Here is a 12,742-nt window from a genome sequence, read left to right as displayed (position 1 = left end):
AATGACTTGATAACGAACCCGCAAAGAGTAAGTGAAAAACTCAAATTGCAGGATTGGATCACCACCATTGACAAAGCAGCCTCCATCAAGTGCTTAAACCACCTTCCACCAACCTATAATAAATTGAAACTTCCTATGGCGTACTGTCTGAGATTCCCAGACAGAAAACTGCGCTCAACATTTTTAAGGGCACGTTTAAACCTGCTCCATACTCGAGAAATCTTAGGGAGAAGACGGCTGGCCAGTTCAACTACATGCAGACTGTGTGAAGACCCTGATTCTGTGGAGAACATCCGCCATCTTCTCCTAAACTGCCCGGCTCTGAAGGAAATTCGCGCCCCATTTTTGACTCCGCTTTGGCTTGACTCGGTCCTGATGGATGAGCACACGTGTTGGTGCCGTTTGATATCTGGCGAAAAGTCCCGATGGGCGGTAGTCATGGCTAAAATATTGGAAGCAGCCTTCATCAAACTCGGCGGCGTAACTTAAAGCGACCGGCCGGTCTTGGATGTTCAATGGACATTTTTTCTAATGAGAGAGGATTCCCTCTCTGTTCAATTTTGAGAACATCTCTGAAGTTAATACTTTGAGACTTACCTTTGCGCACTCTTCTTTTGACGTACATCAACTGTAATTAACAACTTCTTGTAAAAATCATTTTACCCTTGATTACATACAAGTAATAAAAAAAAAGTATTGTAGGATATTTTAGTGTGATATTGATGGTCTCCTTTTAGTGAATGTTTTCTAAATGATTGTGTAATAGTGTTTTACCAAGAAACCTTGAGTGTGTCTATTTGACTACTTGTAGACCTCTAATCTCATTACAAGATGACATTCCCTCTTGAGATAAGCCTGGCTGCTCAGCTCACTACCAAAAACTGTGTGGTACACTTATATCAAAGGTTGGTTTTGCTTACACCTGTAGTCCTAGTTGTGTGTACTGGTCCCAATAGGTACTGCGTACAAACTTTGCCTAACAGTTTTGAACCCTCTCGGAGGGGAAGACAAGGCCATCTTCTGTTCGAATTAGAGCCCCTAGGAACGGTTTGACTTGACAAGGGTCTAGGCTGGATTTCTTCTCGATGGAGAATACCAAGCTGAATAAGAAGTCTATCGTCTTTTGAGTGTTCAACAGGCATGTTCCGAAGGAATCCCCTGTTATGAGCCAGTCGTCGAGGTATGGGTAAACCGGAACAGATTCTCTACGCAGGTGCCATGCTGCCACTGCAAGTACCTTCGTAAACACTTGGTGCCGAAGCAATGCCGAAGCGGAGTATTTTGAACTGATAGTGCTTGTCCTCTATCATGAACCATAGGTATTTTCTATGTGCCGGCAACATTGAAATATGAAAGTATCCAGTGTTGCCATGTAATCGCCCTGTTTCAGCAGAGGGATTACCTCTTGCAACGTGACCATACAAAACTTTTGAGGTTTGACAAATTTGTTCGCTGGGCGCAAGTCTAGCACAGGGCGCAGGGTGATATCCTTTTTGGGTCCAAGGAAGTACACTGAATAAATACCCTTGTTTACCTGTAGAAGAGGGACGACTTCTATGGCGCCCTTGTCCTGCACTGCAGGATCTCAACCTCTTGCAGCAGGATGCGTAGGTGTACTGGCGTCAGAAGTCTTGATTTTGTCAGTCTGAATTGAGGTGGTTGGCAAAATTCTATGCAGTACCCATGGGCGACAGTCTTAAGCACCCACTGGTCTGTTATACCCTGCGATGCATGAAGGAATGATGTTAAACATCACCCGACCGGGGAGACATGGGATGGGATCCGGATCCGTTTGTCATTTCTCATCTGAGGCTGGGGAGCCTCTAGGGGGTGGAATTCCACCCTAAAATTTTCCCACGGCGTTGTCCTCGAGGTGGATATGTGGTAGTGGTGTTGGATTCCTGTCCTGAAGACCAGTTTCCCCAACTACACAGATTTTGAGGGGAGCGAGATTGCCCACGAAAGGAACGACTAGAGCCACCCCCTCTCTGTTGTGATGATTTGAAAATGTTCAGCCGCCTTCTTTAAGATGACGTTGAACGCCATCTGATCATCCACCTGCGAGGCCTGACGGACTGGAGTGGTAGGAGGTGAATCCATACACAAAGCGTCAGGGTCCGGGGTAGGAGTAGGGGACGCCCAAGGTTGATCATCAACCGGATAGCTGTCTTCGCAATTATCCATGGGTTCAGCACAATCATCAATAAGGTCCCCAAAGTCATCCAGCATGTAGGTACTGATAGGCACCCTGTCATCAGTAAGGTCAAGAACATTCTCTTCATGAGGGTCCACTGAAACATAGGCGTAGAAGGAAGCTCCTCACGAGGCCTCTTGGGAGCAAACCTTTCTGATAATTCAACCAACTTCTCCAGTCTGTTCATGCACCCTTCAAACTTCCCCCTGGTCCATGATGATGAACCAGAGGAGAGAAGGGGGTCAGCGGGCTCGTGAGTGGGGGGTTTGGGATCTTGACTGTATTCCTCTCCAGAATGCTGAGATGTTCCTTCTAAAGTCTTGGATAAAGACTAAAAGGGCTCTCAGAGTACTCTTTTCGCAGCTGTGTGGTCAGTAGATGCGTCTTTAGGCCCTTCTTTCTGCTTTGATGTTTGTTTCGACTGTTCCTTTTGTTTAACTGCCAAAGCAATCCTCACAATACTATCACTGATGCTCTGGGTTTGAGGGAGGTGAGAAGGTTGAGCCGGTGGCTACACAGTGGATTTTGGCGCCACCGGGACCATAAGCCGTGTCGGAGCCTTCTTCTGAAGCATCTCGACGGCCGCGTGTGATTTGGTGCTAGTGCCCTTACTTTTGGATTGCCTGGACGCATGCCACGGTTGGGGGAGGGCTGCCGATCATAAGGATCAGCAGGCACTGCAAAGTATCCGACGTGCCTGTTGGCGCTTTGGAATGCTTCAACTTGGCCACTGAAGCAGAACCGTGGGTGTGCTTAGTGTGGGAATCGGGTGCGTCCCCATCACCGGGATATAACGTCCCCATAGCAGGACTCACGCCGTGGGTCAATGGCTTCCGAAGTGGAGCCTTGGTCTTCGCTAACCCCTTCGTCACACTCAGCAGCTGTGGCGGCAGGGGAATTGCTTTCGGCCTGTGACATACCGTAGGCCACCCACCGCTTTAAACAGCGCTCCTTAATAGGCCGTAGGAGTTTACAGGCCGCACAGGACACCTCGTCGTGGTTGAGGGGAAGACAGTGCTAGTCTTTCCACAGGTATTTTGCCTTACAAGAAGGACAAAATCTAAATGGAGTCCTGTCCATAGCACAGGCTCGAGATAGCGACGACAAACCCCAAGGGAACAGAGGAGGGGACAAGGAAAGGCATTCTTGAAAATATGACCACCCCGACCCCACTCTCCCTACTGTGAAGGCCGGTCAGGAGGCCCGGCCACGTGGTTGGCACTGCCGACCGGATCAACAGCCGTCGAAATTCCACCGTCAGCAGTCTTCGGCGGTGGCACAGGAGTCAGCCGTCGAAGGGAGTGAATGATAATTAACGACTGAAGGTCGATAAATATAACACCACAATGTTTTATGAAGAGCTCCGCATTAGGGCGACCAGATAGCTGGGCGGAAAAAACAATCTGAGGGACCTCAACGAGCGAGGGATGTTGGGTAAACTATACGTCACGTTAGGGATAGTGTTACAGGCACGCCCATGTTGACGTCCCCTTTCGATTCTCGAAAAACCAGATGCAATACTCAGCGGTTACCACTGGATGTCAGACTATATACACAGCATGTGACTAAGCAGATTAACAAGCATCAAATAACTAGTACACTTTGCAGATTCTGAGTTTTGCAAAAAGAAAAGGTTAAACGGGAAAGGGGGGTATTACAGGTTGTCGGGCCATGCAAGTATACTTAAATCTTCGAATGACGTCTAGACACAACTTTTCCCAGCAATACTTCTTTAAAACCAAATCACCTTTGAGGGACAGAAAATATCGAAGTCAATGGACTAGAAGAGTCTGCATGGAGCCCGGACAGCCAAAGTCAATTGGAGCACAGTCTATGGAGCTGAGGAACTTCGTAGGTAATAAAAGTCTTGCAAAGTTAGAGAGTTTGGTAGAAAGTAGTTTGGGCCAAAGTAGCTCCTGTACCCCATGTGGAGTGAGATCTTGGTGTAAAGGCAGTGTTTTGCTTGATAAAGAGTAACAGATCTGTATGCATCCGACTATCCATTTGGAGATGGCATTCCTGGAAATGCGGTCTCCTCTGCCCGGTGCTATAGAGAAACAGTTGGTTTGTTTTCCTGAGCGGTGTGCTCTTGTTTACATAGTAAAGGGCCGCCCTCCTTACATCTAGTGTATGGAGTTTCTTCTCAGCTGAGCTTGATGGGTTCTGAAAGAAGGCCGGTAGCTCAATGGAATGGTGGACGTGGAATTTAAAAATTAACTTAGGTGAGAACCTATGGTGTGTTGGTAAAACCAGTTTATCATTGTGGATGACAAATAATGGGTCTTGCACTGACTATGCTTGAAGTTCACTAACTCTTCTTATGGATGTAATAGCCACTAAGAAGGCAGTCTTATATGTGAGGCGTTTAAGATTTGACTTCTGCATAGGCTCAAAAGGAGGATCCAAGCGCTTTGTAAGTAAAATATTGAGATCCCAGACTGGCGGTGGGTTTGAAATCGGAGGGTGGAGTCTCCTTACTCCCTCCATAAATGCTTTAATGACGGGAACCTTCCACAGTGAAACCTTCTTATGAGAGGTGGTGTAAGTTGATAAAGCTGCCAGGTGAACTTTTATAGAGTTAAATACTAACCCCGAGTCAAGCAAGGGGAGCATATACTGAAGAATGTACAGTGGAGTACATTCAATTGGGTTGGTTTACACTGGCACCAAATTACAAATCGCTTCCACTTGTCAAAATAACAGTGTCTGGTGTTTGGTTTACATGCCTCCTTGAGGATATCCTTACAGACCTGTGGTAGATTAAGAGGTCCAAACTGACCTCAGGAGTCACGTTGCCAAGTTCATTGGTTGAGGTTGTAATGTTTTTCCCTGTTCAGGGTCAGAAAATTGATCTGGCACAGGAGTTTGATGGGGACACATCGCCAGTTTGCGCATATGTTGATACCATGGTTGTCCTGCCCACATGGGAGCAACTAGGATTTTTTTTTTAATTGTTTGAAATTTATTAGCATTTTTAAAGCGCTGACACAGCCCAAGGGCATCGAGGCGCTGTAACAGGAATATGTCTTAGTTGTGCATTTTTAAAGCGCTTAATACCAAGAAGTTTCTAAGCACAGACCCGGGGATCGAACCTGTGTTGCTTGTTTCCAAGGCAAGCACGCAGAGCTATCCTCCCGGGATGACCGTCATCTGTTCTTTGTGAATCTTGTTCACCGCCCTGTCCATTAGTGGAGTCGGTCGGGGGTGCGGGGGGGGGGGGGCGGGTGTAAGCAAATTTCCCTGACCAACTCATCGATAGGGCGTTCCCCTTGGGGTCTGGTTGGGGGAAACCTGGAAGCAAAGTCTGGGCATTGCTTGTTTTCTTTTGTAGCAAACAAGTCTAGCGTGGGGTAACCCCACTGAGAGATGTGATCTACAACACTTGTGCCTCGTCGCCATGCGTGTTCTTCTGGCAGGGGATCTCTGCTTAGCGAGTCTGCTATGGTGTTGAGTTCCCCTGGAACATGTTAGGAAGTTAGGAACATCCCCCGTTTCAGTGCCCATTTCCATAATTTCTGTGCTAGCTTGCACAGATTTGGAGAATGTGTGCCCCCTGCTTGTTGATGTAGAACTTTGCAGTGGTGCTGTCAGTTAGGATCTGTATTGACTGATTTGTCAGATGTGCTTCGAATGCTTGAGGCGCTTTGAATACCTCTAGAAGTTCCAGCAGGTTGATATGGTTCTGTGCCGTGGTGTGAGTCCACAGACCATGTGCTGCGAGTTGAAGACTATGTGCTCGCCCCGCCCCGCACCCGGAGAGTGATGCGTCTGTTAACTATCGCCTGCAACCCTGGATAGTGGAAGGGTCTTCCATTCAACAGATTCTCCTTTGTCCACCAGCGAAGGGCTTGTACTAGTGTTGGCGAAACGGCCACTAGATCGTCCCACTGACCGCTTGCCAACCACTTCTGCATCGGGCGTATGTGCAAACATGCATGTGGTACCAGGTAAATGCAAGATGCTATCAAGTATATCTGAGAGTAGAGAGATCGGAGGAGACTTTTGAACTAGTGGAACACTACCTAACAGATCCAAGCATGGATGAGCTCCAACCAGTTGTTGCTAAACGCGAATAAGACTGAGGTAACATTGGGGGTGGGGGGGGTGTGGCTTGGCGGCTATGCGTTGAGTGGAACTCGGGAGCTCTCGCATGAGCTGACAAATATCCCAACAGCTCGAAGAAAACAAATGGGAAACCGCAATTAGACAGTGAGGTGTCCGAAGGTCTGGGGACAGCTGGCAGAAATCCCGAAGGAAATCGGACCGGGTAATGACCAGGGGCGACAATTGAAACGACCACTGTGCCAGCCTGCAAAATGTTGGGCTCGACTGCCTGAACCAGTGGGGAAGCTCCGTGGAGACAATGAGGGAGGAAGAAAAGTGAGAAAGCATTGTGCGTGAGGCCCATATTGCCAGCAGCACGAGGTACGCGAACATCAGGCGACCCTCCCAGCTGGTGATCAGTAAGCCCAACACCACCTCAGGGCTGCAGTGTGAGACATGGCCCGCCACGTGGGGCGAATGTGTTAATGTTAAAGGACATTTGTACCATGCACCTTCACCACCGGAGTGGTCCCCTGGCGGCTCTGAAAGAGGAATGGAGGGTCAGTTAGTGGGAGGAAGCAGGAAAAGTGCAAGAAAGCAGTGATGTGCTGTTGACGGCCACAGCCCAGTGGGTCCATTAGCCGAGCCTGGGGTGTTTGGAGCCGGTAGTCGTGTACTGTTGTGGAGGTCTATGTGTTTTGTTGTTGCAGTGTAGTGAGGTTTGTGCGGTTTGTTGTGATGTAGGTTTGTGGTTGTGTTTGGTTTGGAGTTTGAGGTGTGTGCAGAGGTGGAAATTGTTAGTAGAATTGTTTAGTTGGTATCTCTATCCTGAATTGAGGCGCTGGGCTTGCAAAGTCTCTCCTGATGCTCCTCTGTCCTGATCTGGGCCCATCTTGCACTACGGTCCCTTTCACACCTGGTCCCTCCCTCAACCAGCCTCCATCACAACTCCTCCTGTCCTCCTTACCTACTCTTGTGGCCAGCGCACCTGCCAATGTCCACCACTCAGCTAGTGTGGTGATTGCCAGTGTCTCTGCAATCCAATTAATATTTTGGTACATGGTGGAAATTGAGGTGGAGTGAGAAGGGGATTGGCTGGGAAGTTGACCGTCTCAATGGGCGTCACCTGTGTTTAAGTCTATCCTGTGTCACCTGCACGGAACAAAAACAGAAACGGATTCAAGTAAAGACGCGCTGAGTCTATGCGGGAGAAGCACATGTCGCTGCGGAGGACACTGGTGGCAGGAAACAGTAAGCAGAAAGAACAGGGCACTTGCAGCCCCAGACGGGGGAACCCGTGCCGCAACCAGAGTGGGCGCGGGAACGCCAGAGCGTGAAAGAGCTCACAGCCCTGAGCAGCAGATTCACCAGAGCATTCGGGGGTGAGCAGCACCGAGACACCAGGGGGTGCCAACCCCGGTCTTTCCAGTGCGGGCTTGGGGAGGATTCACCCGACTCAGGTACGAGAGCAGCTGGCAGCAGAACACCACACTGCACAGCCAGCAGGCAACAGCCCGGGGTGCGCCGCTGGTGAGGCAACATAGCCGGCGGCTGCCGTAGGACTGGGGGCCGCATGTGCTAAACACGCCCCGAAGCGTAGAACATTAAATACGAGGGAGGACAGTCCACGGCCTCGGAAAAGTGCGAGCCTTGAGATGCAAGGAGAACTCCGCATGGACTTGTGCCGGACCTCCACGAGCAAGGTAGATAGTCCGTGAGAGCACAACACAGCCATCACAACAAGTTGAGCCTAGTCATCAGACGCCGCCGACAAAGTGGTGGGCCGCAGAGGGATAGGGGGCGCCTGGACCACTCAAAACAGAAATACACAAAAGGGAGTGGGACCTGCAGACCCGCAACACCGGAAGGATTGCCACAAGCAGGGCCTCGCACTCAGGCGGCGAGACTGGGACAGAGAGAATATAATAAGTGGATAAGCCACGGCAGAGGGGTTAATCTCCACACCAAAGGGCATTACGGCGCAGTACACCTTCCTGAATAACAAGGCACGATAGACCTGCAAGTAAAGGACACATGGTACGTGGGAGGGCACAGTCCACTCATTCACAAAGAACGAAGTCCCACTACATACGAGGCCCCAGAAGCCAGTTGTGGCAGATGAAATAGGACAGCGTGAACTACGCAGAGCAGGCTGAGGCCCAGGCACGCTCAGAATGAACACCAACATTGGCACCAGCCGAGAATCAGTATACTAGCGTGAGCCCATAAAAGTTTACACTAGTGAGTGGCGAGGGCCCCCCCCACCTGAGGTGATACTGGAGCATATTGTACTGCCACGACAAAACAGTCCCGAACTCACTACAACAGGCGAGAGGGACAGGGAAGCCATTCCGGCAGAGTGACAGCAAGAGCAGAGTCGGAGAGGTGAGACAGCACAGAAGAAACAAAGTGAGTGAGTGCATGAGGTCGGAGTAGGCCAACCCGGGAGGAGCACGAGAGGAAGGTAGCCACTGGATCTGGGCGACACCACCAGCGGGAACCATTAGATCACTTATTCGGCCTACCGATGAACCCCTGAGACAATCCCGAGACGCGGCCGCCATGGGATAAGCTGACACAAGCTACATAGCAATGGTTTAGGACACTAAGGTTGCACAGTGAACGGAGCAGGAGGAGGACAATACTGACCATCGGCAACAGTACTTAGCGATTAAAGAAGCTGGGGCCCCCGACACAGACGCACAAGTGCCACTGGCGCCGGAATGCCGGACAGAGGCGGCAAGGGAAGACAAAGCAGCGTGGAAGCGTTCGCCAGGAAGAATGATGAGCCTCAAGCCGAGGCACCGGATGTTAGTGCAAGCACATCTAATCCCAAACAGACAGGAAGACAACCGGGGGAAGGCCCGATAATCAAAGCAATAGCAGCCCTTAAAACATCACTGACATGGGGCTCCTCAGGTAAAATACGAGAAACTTGGCGGAAAGGGTGACCACGGCAGACATGTGCAAAGCAACGCTGCAAATATCACGACCTCCCAATCCCAAATGGTGGAAGCGTTGGACCGTATCTGTACCCTAGAACATAGGGTGGGAGATGTGTCAGGCTCTCCCTACCGCAACAACATGTGCATAGTGGGGCTGCCGGAGGGGGAGGAAAGCAGAGACCCTAAAAACTACATAGAGAACTTGCTGCTCCAAGAAGTGGGAGCAGGGAACTTATCTCAGGGCTTCGTAGTAGAGAGGGTGCATAGAGCTCTAACCAGGAGACCCCACCCAGTGGAACCCCCGATACCGATGATAGCAAAAATCATGAACTTTAAGGACTGGGAGAAGATCCTGGCATTCTCAAGAGAGGGAGGAGTGATAACGAGGAACGCTGCCAGAATAACCATCTATCCGGATTACACAGCGTTGGTGCAGAAGCAACAAGCTCAATTCTGGCCGACCAAGGGCCGGTTAAGGGCAGCAAAAGTGATTCATGCTACTATACCCGGCAAAACTGAAGGGGTCACACAATGGACGGTCGCACATCTTTGAGACCACTGCTGATGCTCACGAGTGGATGGACCAGCAAGGGATCCCAGAACAGAGCAGGGAACGGACAGAACGACAGGAATGCACCTTAATGGAACACAGTATGACAAACATGAGTGGGACACGTTAAAGGGGTCAGCACCAGCAGACTGATTAGCGGGAGCCCGAACTTCCTGCAGAGAACCACCAGACGCCACAAGAAACCCCACGGAAGAACAGAACTCTAGATGCCAGTTTTGAGGCATTTGTTATTAGTTATAGTTAGTGTGTGGGTAGGTTGGTAGAGAGAAGGCACGAACGTTGGAGGAAGCACTAAGCAACTTTGTGGAAACAAATCCTAAAGAGAGTGGCCATAGCACTGCAACGAGAGGACTGACCCGTAAACGCCTGGTGCAGAGAAGAACAAATGAAGAGGAGAAAGGTTGATGCCAGCCCAGGAAGAGAAAACTAACGCGAGGGAGAAACAAAGGGACCGATCACAAGCAGCAGGACAGCACATGGGTCCATGGGAAAAGACGGGCCGTGAGATACAGTAACTGAATGGGTCAGGAAAAAGCTGATCGTCACCTGGAATGTCAGGGGTCTGAACGCTTACGTTAAGAGGCTGAGGGTCTACACTCTGTTGAATAAGGTTAGAGTCCAAATAGCAATGCTGCAAGAAATGCATCAGACGGCCAAAAAACTGCCAAAAAACAGAGCGCCAAGAAATGGGGCAGACAAACCGTGGCCTTTACAGAGGAGCGTCACTCATCTGGGCAGGCAACTTCAACTGCTCACTGAACCCGCAGATGGACAGATCGGACGCCAAACAAAGAACGCCAGCACCACTGGCCAGAGCACTGCAGAAGATTCTAGACCAGCTGGAATTGGAAGACGTCTGGAGGAAGGTACATGCCGGCACAAGGGGTTAGACATACTATAGTGCTCCACATGGCATATACATCCAAATAGATTATTTATTCAGGGGCAGGGAGACCCTCGGGGAGTTTACTGACATACATATCAAGGCACTAACATTATCAGACCATGCCCCACTGACAGCAACATGGGCATACACAGATAGAAGCGCGCCCCCCCCCCCCCCCGATACACACATGGCGACTGAGGGCGGAGGCTCTAACGGACAGGGGCTTCCAAGAGTACATTAGAGAGATGGACTACTATTTTAACAATGCGGGGAGCATGCACAGCACTGGAACAGTCTGGGAAGCATTCAAAGTAGTGGTCGGGGGGGTGGCGATTGGGAAGACGGGTGGTCTCAGAGGGGTTATGCTGGCAGAGCTGGGAAAGGTGAAGAGGGAGATGGAGCGAATGGAGACACGAGCGGGAACAAAGGGAGAACAACCGGGGGGCACTGTCTACATTAAGGATGAAGTGCAGCGCCATTTGGGAGAAACTAGGGAGACTGGATTATGGTAAGTACATACATAAGTTGCACGCGGAAGGGGACAAGCCCAGTCGACTCCTGGCTTGGCTAACCAGGCATGTGTAGACATCACCCCATAAACATAATTGAGGATGAGCAGGGGGCAGGAAGTAAGGACTCAGGAGGGGATAAATAGAGTATTCTCCCGATTCTATTTAAGGTTTTACTCCCGGCACCAAGAGACAGGACGACATACTTGATGCCCTGATGGAGATTAACCTTCCCAAATTAACGGAAGAGCAGGCACAAACACTGGAGGCACCCTTCACAGTAGACAAGCTGGCGGAGGTAATAGCCGATATTCCAACAAGTCACGGTACCAGACGGGCTACCTGGGGAATTTTACAAGATCTATAAAGACACCATGGCCCCGCGATTACTTAAGATGTATGAGGAAGCGTAGGAGAGGGGACAGCTACTGCAGAGCCTGTCAGACTCAGTCATAAAACCCTTATTGAAACCAGGGAAGCCACCCCTCAAGTGTGGCTCCTACAGGCCGATCTCCCTGATAATCCAGGACTCCAAAATCCTGACTGCATCCCTGGCGAACTACCTCAAGCACGTCATTCCTGCGATAGTACACATGATCAAACAGGATATGTACCGGGGAGGAACACTTTGTCAAATCTGCACAGACTCCATCATGTAATAGACAGCACAAACCAGAGACAAGGGGAAAGCGCAGTGGCATTGCTCGACGCCATAAAAGCATTAGATTTTGTTAATTGGAAATGGCTCTTGAGCATGCTCGCCCACTTTGCGATAGGGGAGGGATACCTCAGGTGGATAAGACTCCTCTACAGGGACCCGAGGGCAAGGGTGAAAACAGGTAGACATATTTCAGAGGGTTGGACAATTGGCAGGGGTACAAAGCAGGGATGCCCACTCTCCCTGATGCTATATACATTGACCCTAGAACCATTTGCGGTCTCTCTCAGGAAGGAGTACAGAGGCACTGGAATACAGATAGACTGGGTGGTCGACCAGCTTTCGATATATGCAACCCGAGGGTACACTTGCCAGACTGGCAACAAAGCGAAATCATTTTTGTTCCCCCTAGCGGACTTGAGGAGGGGCCCCACCCCCCCGACCAACTGCCTGAGTTAGGGCTCTCATGGACGCCAGTAACCTTCTGTTACTTGGGAGTGGACATATATCCTGACACCACAATGAGACACAGCTAATACACAGGTGGCCCTAGACAAAATATGGAAGACGTATCTCTGGAGGACGCACCCTCTGGGGACGATAGGGAGAGCGTACTTATTAAATATGACTGTTGCCCCGCTTACTATATTACTTTACGAATATCCCATACAACATACCTGGGTCCTTCTTTAAACGTCTCCACACAATGGCGAGAGAATTCCTGTGGGATGAGGGAACAAACAGGAAAGCGCTCAACACTTTACAAAGGATTATGAATGGGGGGACCAGGACGCCGGACTTTGAACACCATTACCTGACGGGCCAACTCCGGTGGCTGGGGGACGGCCCATCCATAGAGACACTGCTTTTTCAACCGGCTATACGTGAATATTACCTGAGGGAACTCTTATGGCTAGAACCCGCAACCAAATTGC

The 12,742-nt window shown here is 50.1% G+C and overlaps 1 protein-coding gene across 6 annotated transcripts in view; it reads right to left on the bottom strand.

The window, feature by feature from the left end:
• CELF1 (CUGBP Elav-like family member 1) overlaps positions 1-12,742 on the bottom strand; it is a 1,228,135-nt gene that overhangs the window by 895,023 nt on the left and 320,370 nt on the right. The gene's annotated exons all lie outside the window — the stretch shown is intronic.

Source organism: Ambystoma mexicanum, chromosome 11 (assembly GCF_040938575.1).
Source record: "Ambystoma mexicanum isolate Mex_15411 chromosome 11, UKY_AmexF1_1, whole genome shotgun sequence".
NCBI classification, from domain to species: Eukaryota; Metazoa; Chordata; class Amphibia; order Caudata; family Ambystomatidae; genus Ambystoma; species Ambystoma mexicanum.
The sequence above is the reverse complement of the archived record's forward strand: the minus strand, read 5'-3'. Positions and strand labels throughout refer to the sequence as shown.